This window comes from Oncorhynchus gorbuscha, linkage group LG20, assembly GCF_021184085.1.
Source record: "Oncorhynchus gorbuscha isolate QuinsamMale2020 ecotype Even-year linkage group LG20, OgorEven_v1.0, whole genome shotgun sequence".
Lineage (NCBI taxonomy): Eukaryota > Metazoa > Chordata > Actinopteri > Salmoniformes > Salmonidae > Oncorhynchus > Oncorhynchus gorbuscha.
Window position 1 is genome coordinate 21,043,883 of NC_060192.1, and position 16,806 is coordinate 21,060,688.

Below are 16,806 nucleotides of genomic sequence, written 5' to 3' on the forward strand. Positions count from 1 at the left end.
CATTGACTCTGTTCTGGGTGCATCACTGCCAAGTTACGGGCTGTTTCTTGAAAGGCTTTCTTGTAAAAGACATGGACAGGAAAAAGGAGCTACGGTCTTTCTGTCGGATCATGTCCCTGTTTTTCTGATGAACAGTAATGCTCATGGTATTAAAGTCTGTGCTTTGAAAATCAAGTCTATGAAAAGCTGAGTGTGAAAAGTTAAATATCTACAGTACCAGTCCTACGTTTGGACACACCTACTCATTCCAGGGTTTTTCTTTATTTTTACTATTTTCTACATTGTAGAAAAATAGTGAATAAATCAAAACTATGAAATAACACATATGGAATCATGTAGTAACCAAAAAAGTGTTAAACAAATCAAAAGAGATTTTATATTTGAGATTATTCAAAGTAGCCACACTTTGCCTTGACAGCTTTGCATCCTCTTGGCATTCTCTCAACCAGCTTCATGGGGTAGTCACCTGGAATGCATTTCAATTAACAGGTGTACCTTGTTAAAAGTGAATTTGCGTTTGAGCCAATCAGTTGTGTTGTGACAAGGTAGAGGTGGTATACAGAAGATAGCCCTATTTGGTAAAATACCAAGTCCATATTATGGCAAGAACAGCTCAAATAAGCAAATAGAAACGACAGTCCATCATTACTTTAAGACATGAAGGTCAGTCAATATGGAACATTTCAAGAACCCTGAAATTTCTTCAAGTGCAGTCGCAAAAACCCTCAAGCGCTATGATGAAACTGGCTCTCATGAGGACCACCACAGGTGGAGTTAACTGCACCTCAGATTGGAGCTCAGAGTTCAAGTAACACATCTCAACACCAACTGTTCAGAGGAGACTGCGTGGATCAGGCCTTCATGGTCAAATTGCTGCAAAGAAACCACTATTAAAGGACACCAATAAGAAGAAGAGACTTGCTTGGGCCAAGAAACACGAGCAATGGACATTAGACCAGTGGAAATCTGTCCTTTGGTCTGATGAGTCCAAATTTGGGGATGTTCAGTTCCAACCGCCGTGTCTTTGTGAGGCATAGAGTTTGCGAACGGATGATTTCCGCATGTGTGGTTCCCACCGTGAAGCATGGAGGAGGAGGTGTGATGGTGCTTTGCTGGGGACACTGTCTGTGATTTATTTAGAATTCAAGGCACACTTAACCAGCATGGCTACCACAGTATTCTGCAGCGATACGCCATCCCATCTGGTTTGCGCTTAGTGGGACTATCATTTATTTTTCAACAGGATAATGACCCAAAACACACCTCCAGGCTGTGTAAGGGCTATTTGACCAAGGAGCGTGATAGAGAGAATGCCAAGACTATGCAAAGCTCTCATCAAGGTAAAGGGTGGCTACTTTGATGAATCTAAAATCAAAAATATATTTGGATTTGTTTAACCCTTTTTTGGTTCGTACATGATTCCATATGTGTTATTTCATAGTGTTGATGTTTTGACTATTAACCAACAATGTAGAAAATACTAAAAACAAAGAAAAACTCTTTGTCAATAGGGTGGTCCAGCTTGTTTCTTTTTGTATTCAAGGATTGAGGGGAGTGTCTATACCGGTGCAAAATCTAAGAAAAATCTGATCAGACTGGCCTGAACCCACTGTGTTTTTTTTCTCTTGTTTGTTTGACTCAGCTGTGATTGTGTATGTAATTCATATTGCACCCACATGGAAAGAAATGTGGCGGAGTAGTACTTTCACAGTGTCAAGTTGGATTGTGTACAGTGTCACGACCAGAGTTAGTAAAGGCCACACCATTGTATTTTCCTAATAGTTGAACATACTCACTCTGGGTCCTTTCCGGAGGAAGAAATGTTATGGACTGCTAACTGTCTGGTCTGGACCCTGGTCCACACAGGGGCTATACAGCCTCATGCATTATTCAATCAGTGTAGTCACTTCAACACAGCACTCTGTCTGTGTTACCATCACTGAAGAGGGGGGAGAAAAAAATAGAGAGCGAGAGAGAGAAAGAGAGAAATGGGGGGGGGGGGGGGACAGGGAGTAAGGAACGCCACAGGGAATGCAAGGCATATTTGCCATCTGGACCTCTGAGCTGACAGCTTGACACGTTCCAAGAGCAGCGAAACGTAGAAGCAAATTCACAAACTTGGCCCCCTCTTGAGAAAAGTATTGCTGTGGTACATGAAGCGTAATTATTGGGCCGGTGCAACGGCTCGGCGCCCGTGGTAAGTGTCGCCATGAACAGTATACGGTCGAGCAGAGATCAATGCTCCACTCTCCGAATTAATGGGACTAATAATGGTGATGTGACAGGACCATCACTGAGAGATGTGTGGGGAATAGGATAGACTCTATCGAGCATTAACACAGACCAGACCAGACATATACAAATAAACACATACTGTGTGGCAGTCAGTCATTTGCAGTCTCAGTCACACGCATTTCTTGTGCTGATGTCTTGGTTTGCTGGTACAGTAGCTAGCAGGTACATTGAGTTCATCATACAACTTCATACACATACCCCCCCCCCACACACACACACACACTCAAGTATGGCACTAACAAGCTCATTCAAACACGATTGATATTTTCTCAGGTTTTTGTGCTCATGCTCACGTTTTCTTTGATTTTATTAAATGGTGTACACCCTGAAAATCCATATGCTTGAGAACAGCTTTGTAACCAATGTATATGGTTTCCATTACAGTATGGTAGAAAAGAAGGACCAATGACCATTTCTATTTGACCAATTCTTATTGCTCACCATTGATTCAGTTATTATTTACATTATAAAACAGAACATTTTTCAGTGAACAAATAATACAGTTAATTATAAAATGTTCAATACCTTTATGGGGAGAAAGCAGAAATATACAGTACAAAATAGTTCTCTTTTTATTGTAGAAATCCATTGATACTGTTTTGATATATGCCAAATGCCTCCGAGCTCAACCCCATTTGAACACTAATGAAGAAAGCAGTGAATATGAGTCCCCAGTCCTCTCCACACACACACACACACGCACACGCACGCACACACACACGAAAACTGTATTCCCATTCAAAATCCTATTTTCCCTAACCTTTAACCCTAAACCTAACCTTAACCTCTAAACCTAAAACTAAACCTAACTGCTAATCCTAAAACCTAATTCTAACCCTAATCCTAACATGAATTCTAACCCTAAACCTAACCCCTAAGCCTAAAATAGCATTTTTCTTTTTGGGGACCTGCAAAATGTCCCCACTTGTCCACACACCCACCCACCCACCCACCCACCCACCCACACACACACACACACACACACACACACACACACACACACACACACACACACACACACACACACACACACACACACACACACACACACACACACACACACACACACACACACACACACACACACCTACTCACCCACACACACACAAATTCCAGACATCCGTTTCAAGGGGATTTGACATATCCTTTTAAGGAGATTTTGATGTAGACACAGCATGTATTCAGCGTTACTCATAATTTGTTAGCGGTGGCATGAACCGTATTTGTGACACACATACATAATCTCTGGTTCAAAACCACTGTCAAGCATTGCAAGCACACTCATGAATGAAGTCAGACACGCTAGACACACACACACATACACCCACCCACACAGACATGCATGTTGATTTGGCAGAAGAGCATGGTAGTACTATAAGAACGTTGAGGCTTCATCCATCTTCAAAGATTCCAGAGAAATTGAAGGAAACCTCTCTGGAACGTTCGTCATCATTCAACATACACGCACACAGATAAAATGGCTGATACAGAACATCCATCTCTACAGTGCTCTCACCCTATGGCACTAGTCTCATATCAGTGAGAATATCCCCGAGCCAACTCCGCTTTGAAATGGTTCTGCTGTGAAATCCTCTGGTCCTTTTAATGAGACAGAACCACCAGAGCTGGAGTTCTCCCCAGTGCCCACGAGACAGAGAGATCCAAAACACCCACCACTAAAGGCCTTTGGTGTCAGAGAGAGATGGTAGCAACAAATAATACTGTAAATAATCATATACAGTTGAGAAGTTTGAGTCTCAGTTTAATTTTTTTTTTCTTCCTGTCCTGAGCCAAGATGTGTAATTACAGTTGTCTGTGTGACTGGGAATAGATTGAGTTCCTCCACCACCAGGTGTGATTGGCAGGAAGATCAGCTGTTCTCCTGACTAGATCCTCAGACTTCTCAGAAAAGTACCTCCAGCTATTGAATGCAGCTCTCCCCAGGGGACTAAAATGAACAATGTGAGCTTTACTCAAATATTACTCAACAGACAGGTACACGCTGTAAACTTATAAAGCAAACAAAATCCACATGAACACTTCTGAGCCGAGAGCGTAGATTGTTTTAAAGCCATCTTGGCAGAATAGAAAATATGAATCTTTTTCGAAACCACAGCTGCAAATAATGGGTTGTTCAACAGCAAAGAAAAACCAAGGACATGTATTTTAAATTACACACAGCAGTTTGCACATTAGAATTTTGCAAGGCAGTCAGAGCTACTTGTTCAGTGCACATCATCAAATCGTTGCTGGGCTGTGGTTGGTCCATATTCTCCACGGCCCATTTTCACTCCGCCAGCCTCCAGCAGAGTGACATCGCCCATCGTGGCACAGACCGCCACCATCAGAGTCCCAAGTTTCCATGGCAACGGTCAGAGAGGTGCTGCAGACGTGAAGTGTTCCAAACCCCCTCAATCTGGGACCAAAACACCCAGCCTAATTGGCCAATCAAAGAGTTAACATGGCCAATGCTTTAACAGCAACCTTAGTCATTGTTGGATGAACACGGCTGTAGGGCAGCTGAGAAACTAAGATACAGGAAGAGTGTATAGACCTTGTAAAAGAAAACTAAAATAAATATCCGGAGTGGTAGAAATCATGAAAGCCATTCTTGTTTCCAAATGACGTTGTCCATGGGCCTGTTGAGGTATAGTTTGACATATGTCTGTAGCAGATGTTTAGAGAGTGCCACCATAATGTCAGGACAGACAGTGACGGGGTAGCCATAGTGTTGTAGGCCCTGATTCCTCTGCTTGTTAGCAACTGGCTGGTAAAACGTACATGTCTCCTAGTGAATGGCGGGTACGTCTCCACGCCAAGCTCCAGGTAGTGGACGGGGACATGTGTATTCACTCTGAGGGGGAAATAAAGATACCAAAGTTAAAACAATATAGCAGCTGGTGAGTATAGTACACTGGTGGTGGTTACAACATGAAGTTAAGTAGAGTTCCTGGTTAATGTGATCATGCCACACTGCAGCCATGACAATGCAGGCAAAGCTCATTAGGATAAGCAATTAAGCAGAGAAGGAAATTGACACCGCTTGGACGGTTTAGAAGTTTGAAATGGAGTGGCTTCGCTTAATGATAGAGACAGAACTATGAGACTCCACAAAATTTAAATACTGACTCGTCATCCATGTTCATTTTCAAATATGTTAATTAAATCAAGTTATCCATTTTTCTTTTCAATTCACCTTGCATAAATTTGACCTTAAACACATTTTTTAAATCCTTTCTGAATACTAATGGTAATGTGTATTGTGAGCAATGATCATTATCTCCATTACCCTCTAGTTCGATAAAGGCCTCAGTGTAAAAAAATTGCACTGGTGCAGACCTACTGTATTAGGCTACATGATGTTTCCCCTTTGAAAGGCATCTGTAATTACATGACACATCTCAGCTAGCAGTTTTCCTCTCTGCAGATATGGGAATGAATTAACCCATGTTGCTCCTCTACAACCACAGATGTGACGACCGCCTTGATTTGGTCTTATGTAGCAAAATGTGATGTTGTGTTTTTTTTACTTTGGATAAAAGCAGAGACCCAGAGCTACAATATGGTATATCATACCCTGCTTTTGAGGAACAATGGGAAAGTAATTCTGCTGTGAAAGTTGATAAACTTGTAACTTCACTTTTGAGAAAATGGACTTTGGAATGTTTTGGTACCTACTGAAGAGCTCTTCTTTGTCTACACCCATTCAGCATCAATCACAACCTCTTAAGCTTTAGCTCCACCCATCTCTTGAAGGGTTGATCCGAGCGTTCTGTCCTAACAACAACAGTCAAGCACTCAAGCTAACTGGCTAACGTGAGAGAACCATTCACTGACCATTTTACTCGCTTTAGCGGAGCTGGTTAGGCTGTTTTTTAAAGTTATCCAGCGCGTTTGTGACTGCATCTATGCAGCTGGGAACAATTTAAAAAAAATTGCCAACGTTTACTGACACCGGCCATATTCAACGGGTGTTGTGTGTTTGTAAATGCATCAGTTATTCTGAGCTCTCAGACGAGAGTGCTCTGAAATTGGAGTAGAACGCTAGAGCAAAATTACCAGCTATGTCCATAAACAGTTGTTGCAGCTACAGTCTATTGAAATGGTTACTTGCATGGTGGGGTCTTTTGTTAAGACATGTAGATAGCTAGCTAGGTAAACAATGAGCCATAATCACAACTCATGACATTACTACCCTGCATGAATCTTCAGGTAGCTAACCAACAAGGTTCAATGTTAGCCAGCTAGCAGACCAAACTGAACTCATCTCTCGGCATGTCAAGCCCACTCCGTATCTCAGCCAATAATGGCTAGCGGGAAGGTTCCTTACTTTTTCTGTGGCTAAACCAACTAGGCTCGTAATTTAACAATTGTATTCGTATTTACAGATGGCATACAAGTCTGTTATTAAGGTCCATGAAAGTTCACGTTCCAGAAGGCATTTCTGCCATAAACTAAATTTGATAAAAAAACTTTAACTTAACTTCAAATGGTTCTCGTGTGAAGTAGTGACCCGCGACATACACCTAGTTTTCTGAAACGAGTCACACGTGTTTTCTCCCTTGGATTAAATGTCCATTAACCTGGTAAAAAAAAAAGATCTTCGTTCCTCCTGGAGTGTTTTGAATGCCAATGAAATTCGCTGAGCTCCACTCCAGCTTGTATTTAGGTAATGGAATCTCCACACTTACTCTAACTCCAGAGCCACAAGCTGTCAATTAATCTTAAACCCGAACAGTGGCAGTAGGCTCAGTCTCTGCCTTACCAAAGTTGCCTCTTTGCCTTTCCCTCCTTAAAACCCCTAGTTTTGCATTTTAACCTTTAAAAAAGCTTATTTTGTGGGCTTGGCTCCAGGTAAATCTAGTGTTAATAATGTACATGTACTGAGACACTTTGGATTTTGCAGTCCAAAGCAATTTCTGGACTTCTTAGAATCTGCATGGAATTATGAAGGTGAAGCGTTTTGGTGCCAGAGCTTAGATAACTGTGTGTGAGTGTCAGATCCTGTCTCCCTTTGACGTAAGGCTACATCTAGGACGCCCTGAGCCCAACTTTGATTAAGCCTGTTATCAAACAGCCAGACACAACTCACTCATCTCTCGCTGAATTTAATCATATAATATACGCCATTTCAGTCTCTCAGGTGGGGGATCTAACGGTGCACTGAGTGTGGTGCACTTCATGCAAGTTCAACTTTAACACACCTCCTACAGCCAGAGGGACACACACACACACACACACACACACACACACACACACACACACACACACACACACACACACACACACACACACACACACACACACACACACACACACACACACACACACACACACACACACACACACACACACACACACACACACACACACACACACACACACACACAGAGACTTTGATGACAGACATTCACAGAGACAACCTTTACCTCAGGACACTATAACAAATGAATTCACTGAAGCAAACATGTGACAGAAATGTTACTTATGCAACAGAGACAGATAACTCAAAGGGGGTTCTTGTAAAACAGCCTTCCCATTATTGAATTCAGACATACAGAAGCCTTTAAACAGCCTATAAGCCTATCAGAAGCATCTAAAGCCATGACATCATTTTATGGAATTTTCCAAGCTGTTTTAAAGGCACAGTCAACTTAGTGTATGTAAACTTCTGACTCACTGGAATTGTGATACAGTGAATTATAAGAGAAATAATCTGTCTGTAAACAATTGTTGGAAAAATTACTTGTGTGATGCACAAAGTAGATGTTCTAACCAACTTGCCATTACTCTAGTTTCTGGAGTGGTTGAAAAACTAGTTTTAATAACTCCAACCTAAGTGCATGTAAACTTCCGACTTTAACTGTATGCATAGGCACCCACCTCATGTCTTACCAGTTCTACCGATAGAGTGACCCTTCAGCTGTATGTTCTTAATGTCGTCGTTCAGCCACTACTCGGTGAAACATAAGATATTACAGTTTTTAAAGTCCCATTGGTAGGATATACACCACGGGACATTGGTATAAGCTTTCAGCTTGTCCCATTTATTTTCCAGTGATTGAACATTAGCTAGCAGGACGGACGGCAAGGGCAGATTAGCCACTCGTCATCTGATCCTCGCAAGGAACCCTGATCTGTTTCCACAAAATCTCAGTTTCCTTCTCCAGCGAATGACGGGGATCTGAGCCTGGTCGGGTGTCTGTAGCAGTATATCCCGCCCGTCCGACTCATTGAGGAACTCTTCATCCAGTTTGAGGTGAGCAATAGCAGTTCTGATGTCCAGAAACTCTTTTCGGTCATAAGAGGCGGTAGCAGAAAAATTATGTACAAAACAAGTTTACGAACAACGCGAAAAAAAAAAAAGCATTGTTGGTTAAGAGCCGATAAGACGGCAGCCCTCCCCTCCGGCGCCATCGTAATAATGTCATTTAATTTACAAACCCTGCCAAGGGTGTTAGCTGTGTTACAGATGTAGCATCTTAATTTTCTCACCTTGTTGCTGGATAACGTTCGTGCAATGCAGGACATTTCATATTTGTAGTGTATTTGAGGTTTAAAAAGGTGTCTAAAGTTTGTACTTTACACTTTGACATTTCAGATTAGATTTTCCCTTACGAAAAATGTATCAACCCCTACAAAAAATGTCCATTCATTATAATCCACATCATTATTCTGCAGGATTATTTTTCTGCTTGTAGCACTCTGGCTCAAATGAAGATTCTACACCTGTAGCTATGACGTAAGTGATAAAAACAGAGCACAAAGACGTATTCATCACAAACAAAGTACAGTTTAAAGATTCCTCACTCCAAAATTGTCAACACTTTTTAGACGTCTTCTACTTTACAGGACAAATTTAGAGAAACAAACAATATGTAATTAGCCTGTTAGTGTGTTCACTAATTAGGATGATATAAACATGAGGTAATTAGTTTGCTCTGTGCCAGAGTGGCGGGAGCTAACAAAGACATAACAGGCTCTCTTTCTGGGAGCACATGGTCCTCTCTCCCTCTCTCCCTCCACACTGGGCTCCAATTAGCCACCAATTTCTTGTACTACTTTTACTGAAGCTTTCACTCTTTTCCTATTCAACATTATGAGACGAAACAGCAAGCAGAAGAAATTAGAAGAGCTAAATCATGCTTCAGTGACCTGTGCATGGATCGTGGAGCGGATTGAGGTGGCAGTGGATGAACACGGCCAATGCTAGGTCTTTGTAGGGCATGTGATTAACAAGGTCTACTAGGACTGTGGAGGAGGTGAGTGTGAGGAAGCACACTTGGGACTGTGTGATTCACCCCCGCCAAGAAATGAGATCATTATGGACGTGTGGCAGCTCTAATCTTCTCACCAGAAAAGGACAAAAGAGAGAGGGATGAAAGGGGAGTAAAACTGAGCTTCTCTATCTCCTTCCCTCTGTCTGTCTCTGTAGAGGATAGCACATTGTTAATGATGCATCCTGCTGGTCATATATTAATATACAGTAAAACTCTGGAGCTTTTCACCTCAAATCTTTTTTGGATGCTCTATCTCTCTCTGTATTGCTCTCTCTCTCCCCCTCTCTCTTTCACTTTACACGATTCAAATGAGCATTTTGGAAATATCAAATATGTGACTAGTTTCAGGAAACAAGGTGTATGTCGCACGCCACTACTTCAATCAAATCAATCAATCAATCAAATGTATTTATAAAGCCCTTTTTACATCAGCTGATGTCACAAAGTGCTTATACAGAAACCCAGCCTAAAACCACAAACATCAAGAAATGCAGGTGTAGAAGCACGGTGGCTTGGAAAAACTCCCTAGAAAGGCCAGAACCTAGTAAGAAACCTAGAGAGGAACCAGGCTCTGAGGGGTGGCCAGTCCTCTTCTGGCTGTGCCGGCTGGAGATTATAACAGAATTTGGCCAAGATGTTCAAACGTTCATAGATGACCTGCAGGGTCAGATAATAATAATCACAGTGGTTGTAGAGGGTGAAACAGGTCAGCACCTCAGGATTAAATGTCAGCTAGCTTTTCATAGCCGATCTTTCAGAGTTAGAGACAGCAGGTGTGGTAGAGAGAGTACAAAACAGCAGGTCCGGGTCAAGGTAGCACGTCCAGTGAACAGGTCAGGGTTCCATAGCCGTAGTCAGAAGAGTTGAAAATAGAGAAGCAGCATAACCAGGTGGACTAGGGACAGCAAAGAGTCATCAGGCCAGGTAGTCCTGAGGCATGGTCCTGGGGCTCAGGTCCTCCAAGAGAAGAGAGTAAGAGAGAGAGAAAGAGAGAGAGAGAGAACGAGAAAAAGAGAGAGAGAATTAGGAGCACACTTAAATTCACACAGAACACCGGATGATACAGGAGAAATACTCCAGATATAACAGACTGACCCTAGCTCCCCGACACATAAAATATTGCAGCATAAATACTGGAGGCTGAGACAGGAGGGGTTGGGAGACACTGTGGCCCTGTCCGACGATGCCCCCGGACAGGTCTTATAGCAAAGGGTCTGAATACTTGCAGTATGTAAATAAGGTATTTCTGATTTTATGTTTAATTTCAAAAACAAATGTCTAAACACCTCTTCACTTTGTCATTATGTGATATTGTGTGTAGATTGATTAGGAAAAAATACAATTTAATCCATTTTAGAATAAGGCTGTAATGTAACAAAATGTGGAAAAAGGGAAGGGGTCTGAATTCTTTACAAATGCACTGTATATAGACATTTGATCGTTGAATATCTCATTCCAAAATCATGGGCATTAATATGGAGTTGGTCCCCCCTTTGCTGCAATAACAGCCTCTACTCTCCTTGGAAGGCATTCCACGAGATGTTGGAACATTGCTGCGGGGACTTGCTTCCATTCAGCCACAAGAGCATTAGTGAGGTCGGGGACTGATGTTGGGCGATTAGGCCTGGCTTGCAGTCGGCGTTTCAATTCATCCCAAAGGTGTTTGATGGGGTCGAGGTCAGGGCTCTGTGCAGGGCAGTCAAGTTTTTCCACACCATTTCTGTATGGACCTCACTGTGTGCACGGGGGCATTGTCATGCTTTTGTAAATGAGAACTTGTTCTCAACTTGCCTACCTGGTTAAATAAAGGTAAAATAAAAAATAAAAAAATAAAAAATGCTGAAACAGGAAAGGGCCATCCCCCAACTGTTGCCACGAAGATGGAAGCACAGAGTCATCTAGAATGTCATTGTATGCTGTAGTGCTAAGATTTCCCTTCACTGGAAGTTAGAGGCCTAGTCTGAACCATGAAAAACAGCCCTAGACCATTATTCCTCCTCCACAAAACTTTACAGTTGGCACCAGTGGGTGCTCCTCAGAGGAGAAAGGGGGGGACCATCCTCCTCAGTGAAATTTCATAAAAATAGTGAAACACGAAAAAAATTAGATCAGAGAATGAACCCAGTATGTTGTATTGGGGTTGTGCCGCAGAGCATTATGGGGGGGGGGGGTTGTATGTGTTGAGAATCTTGGTGAGTTGGTGACATTATTGTACAGGGATTGAGAAGTGATAGTTGAGCATTTTTTAAATATTATTCCTTTCAAATTAGTTTCTTGAAATTACAGGAGATGGAATAGGTAGATTATAAATTGTTTTCTTGGTTTGATAACATTATTTTTGTGTCCAGTTAGTGCAATTTATTTAAATGTGCCTTGCTAACTTCCATAGCAGTAGCTAGCTAGGCACCAGCTGGAGTGTGCACCTTTCGCCACCACAAATTTTGTGGACTTTTTGTTGAAGAACCCCTTTCATTCTCTGGGGTGCACGGAAAAGGTGCAAATTAAAACATTTTAATATTAAAACGTTTTTTTACAAGGCCTAGAGTTGCATAAGCCTGCATGATGCAAACATGCATAAAGCCCTGTGAGTTCTATTGTCTATCAGTTGTTGTCTCTGTGTCTGGGTAGAGGAAATACCCCTCCTAATCTAGTCTAAATACTGTATAATTCATATGAACAAGTGCAAGGTTGCTGCAGGGTTTTCATTTTTCACCCCACCCTTACTTTTTTAAAACCATGTGACCTCATTATGAAATATTGGTCCCACCATAGCCCTTATTAAACCTTTTTACATCTGATTAATCATAGTCATACCTTATAGGGTCCAGAGTTAGGTTAACAAAATTGCCCCCCCCACCCCACCCCACTCAGGGACCTATGGTACCACCAGTCGGCTTGCAGTTGTCAGGTACGTGGATGATCAGGGCTTTATTCAGGAACGTTTCTTGGGCTACTTTGATGTGTCATGTGGGCGAGATGCGCAGTCTGTGTTTAACTTCATGGACAAACTTGTTGTTCAAACCTAAGATAGCGCAGCTGAAATGGAATGTATCTGCTATTTGTAGTTCCGGCTAAGTCCCCTTCTGTTACCTGATTTAAGTGATGACCACTCCACTACCATTGTCAACTGTCTCCTGACATAAACTGAAGCCACGTCTCATGTGCCCGCTTATTGAATGTTTCCTCTCTAAGCACTGTGAGTACTCCTATCAATTTTCTCACATTACTGCATGTAGAGTCAATTACATTCACAAACACATTATTACACCTCAATGATTTTACTCCTTGCCTTGACTAACTCATTCTTAGCTCTTTTGTCTAACTGTGTAGTGTGTTGCGTTATTGTTTTTTGTCTTCCAGAGGCAGTTTGGAACTCTGTTATGAGTGTTGCAACCGAGGACAGACCATTTTTACGCTCTATGTGCCTCAGCACTCAGTGGTCATGTTCTGTGAGCTTGTGTGGCCTACCACTTTGCATCTGAGCCGCTGTTGCTCCTAGACGTTTCCACTTCACAATAACAGCACTTACAGTTAACCGGGGCAGCTCTAGCAGGGCAGGAATTTGACACTGACCTGTTGGAAAGTTGGCATCCTATGATGGTGCACATTAAAAGTCACTGAGCTCCTCAGGAAGACCATTCTACTGCCAATGTTTGTCTGTGGAGATTGCACGGCGGTGTGCTTGATTTTATACACCTGTCAGCAACAGATGTGGCTGAAATAGCCGAATCCACTAATTAGAAGGGGTCCACATACTTTTGTATATATAGTGTAGTTGGTTAGCTTTAGCTACCGGCAGATTAATGTATGGTGGCTAGCTATGACAATCAGTCTTCATTATTAAAGACACAAACATTCTGTGATATGTTTACTGATGAGGGGTGGTCGTTTGACCGCAGACCCATTACAGATGCAGGCAATGAGGCAGTGATCACTGAGATCTTGGTTGAAGACTGCGGTGGTGTATTAGGGTGCCCGTGTTTAAGGATTTGGGGTTGTACGTGGTAGGTTCATTTATAATTTGTGTGAGATTGAGGGCATCAAACTTAGAGATAGCCTGCAAAGTAATGTCATACTTTCCAGGTCCATACCCAAACAGTTCGAACTTGTAATTTTAAAAATGAATCTCTCCAGAAATAAGTCTCTCACTGTTGCCGCCTGCTACCGACTCCCCTCAGCTCTCAGCTGTGCCCTGGACACCATTTGTGAATTGATCGCCCCCGATCTAGCTTCAGAGTTTGTTCTGTTAGGTGACCTAAACTGGGATATGCTTAACACCCCGGCAGTCCTACAATCTAAGGTAGATGCCCTCAATCTCACACAAATCATCAAGGAACCCACGAGGTACAACCCTAAATCTGTGAGCAAGGGCACCCTCATAGACGTTATCCTGACCAACTGGCCCTCCAAATACACCTCCGCAGTCTTCAATCAGGATCTCAGCGATCACTGCCTCATTGCCTGTATCCGCTACGGGGCCGCAGTCAAACGACCACCCCTAATCACTGTCAAACGCTCCCTAAAACACTTCTGCAAGCAGAAGTTGAGGATGCCTGGTCATTCTTTAAAAGTAACTTCCTCGCCATCTTAGATAAGCATGCTCCGTTCAAAAAATGCTGAACTAAGAACAGATATATCCACTGGTTCACTCCAGACCTGACTGCCCTCAACCAGCACAAAAACATTCTGTGGCGGACTGCAATAGCATCGAATAGTCCCCGCGATATGCCACTGTTCAGGGAAGTCAGGAACCAATACACGCAGTCAGTCAGGAAAGCAAAGGCCAGCTTTTTCAAGCAGAAATTTGCATCCTGTAGCTGTAACTCCAAAAAGTTCTGGGACACTGTAAAGTCCATGGAGAACAAGAGCACCTCCTCCCAGCTGCCCACTGCACTGAGGCTAGGTAACACGGTCACCACCGATAAATCCATGATAATCGAAAACTTCAACAAGCATTTCTCAACGGCTGGCCATGCCTTCCTCCTGGCTACTCCAACCTCGGCCAACAGCTCCACCCCCCCCGCAGCTACTCGCCCAAGCCTCCCCAGCTTCTCCTTTACTCAAATCCAGATAGCAGATGTTCTGAAAGAGATGCAAAACCTGGTCCCGTACAAATCAGCTGGGCTTGAAAATCCTGACTCTCTATTTCTGAAACTATCCGCCACCATTGTCGCAACCCCTATTACCAGCCTGTTCAACCTCTCTTTCATATCGTCTGAGATCCCCATGGACTGGAAAGCTGCCGCGGTCATCCCCCTCTTCAAAGGGGGAGACACCCTGGACGCAAACTGTTACAGACCTATATCCATCCTGCCCTGCCTATCTAAGGTCTTCGAAAGCCAAGTCAACAAACAGATCACTGACCATCTCGATTCCCACCGTTCCTTCTCCGCTGTGCAATCTGGTTTCCGAGCCGGTCACGGGTACACCTCAGCCACGCTAAAGGTACTAAAAGATATCAAAACCGCCATCGATAAAAGACAGTACTGTGCAGCCGTCTTCATCGACCTGGCCAAGGCTTTCGACTCTGTCAATCACCATATTCTTATCGGCAGACTCAGTAGCCTCGGTTTTTCTAATGACTGCCTTGCCTGGTTCTCCAACTACTTTGCAGACAGAGTTCAGTGTGTCAAATCGGAGGGCATGTTGTCCGGTCCTCTGGCAATCTCTATGGGGGTGCCACAGGGTTCAATTCTCGGGCCGACTCTTTTCTCTGTATATATCAATGATGTTGCTCTTGCTGCAGGCGATTCCCTGCACGCTCGACTAGCATCACCAGATGTTTTGGAACTACTAAACATAACGCGCCAATGTAAACTCAGATTTCTGTATATAAATATGAACTTTATCGAAACAAAACATACATGTATTGTGTAACATGAAGTCCTATGAGTGTCATCTGATGAAGATCATCAAAGGTTAGTGATTAATTTTATCTCTATTTCTGCTTTTTGTGACTCCTCTCTTTGGCTAGAAAAAATGGCTGTGTTTTTCTGTGACTAGATGCAGACCTAACATAATCGTTTGGTGTGCTTTCGTCGTAAAGCCTTTTTGAAATCAGACACTGTGTGGTGGGATTAACAACAAGTTTATCTTTAAAATGGTGTAAAATACTTCTATGTTTGAGGTATTTTAATTATGAGATTTCTGTTGTTTTGAATTTGGCGCCCTGCACTTTCACTGGCTGTTGTCATATTGATCCCATTAGCGGGAATCAAGCCATAAGAAATGATTAAGCATGTCCCAGTTTAGGTCACCTAGCAGCACGAGCTCAGAAAATAGATGGGGTCAATCAATTCACATATGGTATCCAGGGCACAGCTGGGGGCAGAGGGTGGTCTATAGCAAGCGGCAACGGTGAGAGACCTGTTTCTGGAGAGGTGGATTTTTAGAAGTAGAAGCTCAAATTGTTTTGGTACAGACCTGGATAGTAAGACAGAACTCTGCAGGCTATCTCTGCAGTAGATTTAAACTCCGCCCCCTTTGGCAGTTCTATCTTGTCGGGAAATGTTATAGTTAGGGATGGCAATTTCTGGGTTTTTGGTGGTCTTCCTAAGCCAGGATCCAGACACGGCTAGGACATCCAGGTTGGCAGAGTGTGCTAAAGCAGTGAATAAAACAAACTTAGAGAGGAGGCTTCTAATGTTAACATGCATGAAACCAAGACTTTTACAGTTACAGAAGTGAACAAATGAGAGCACCTGGGGAATAGGAGTGGAGCTCGGCACTGCAGGGCCTGGATTAACCTCTACATCACCAGAGGAACAGAGGAGGAGTAGGATAAGGGTACGGCTAAAGGCTATAAGAACTGGTCGTCTAGTACATTCGGAACAGAGAGTAAAAGGAGCAGGTTTCTGGGCGTGATAGAATAGATTCAAGGCATAATGTACAGACAAAGGTATGGTAGAATGTGAATACAGTGGAGGTAAACCTAGGTATTGAGTGATGATGAGAGAGATATTGTCTCTGGAAACATAATTTAAACCAGTTGATGTCACCGCATGCGTGGGTGGTGGAACTAAAGGGTTAGCTAAGGCATATTGAGCAGGGCTAGAGGCTCTACAGTGAAATAAGACAATAATCACTAACCAGAACAGCAATGGACAAGGCATATTGACATTAGGGAGAGGCATACGTAGCCGAGTGATCATAGGGGTCTAATGAGTAGTTAAGCTGGCTAGAGACACAATGATTCAGACAGCTAGCGGGACTAACAAGCTAGGAGAAGGAC

At 42.9% G+C, this 16,806-nt stretch overlaps 1 pseudogene; it reads right to left on the reverse strand.

The window, feature by feature from the left end:
• Window positions 1–3,345: 3,345 nt before the first annotated feature.
• LOC124006709 overlaps window positions 3,346–16,806 on the reverse strand; it is a 60,561-nt pseudogene continuing 47,100 nt past the window's right edge.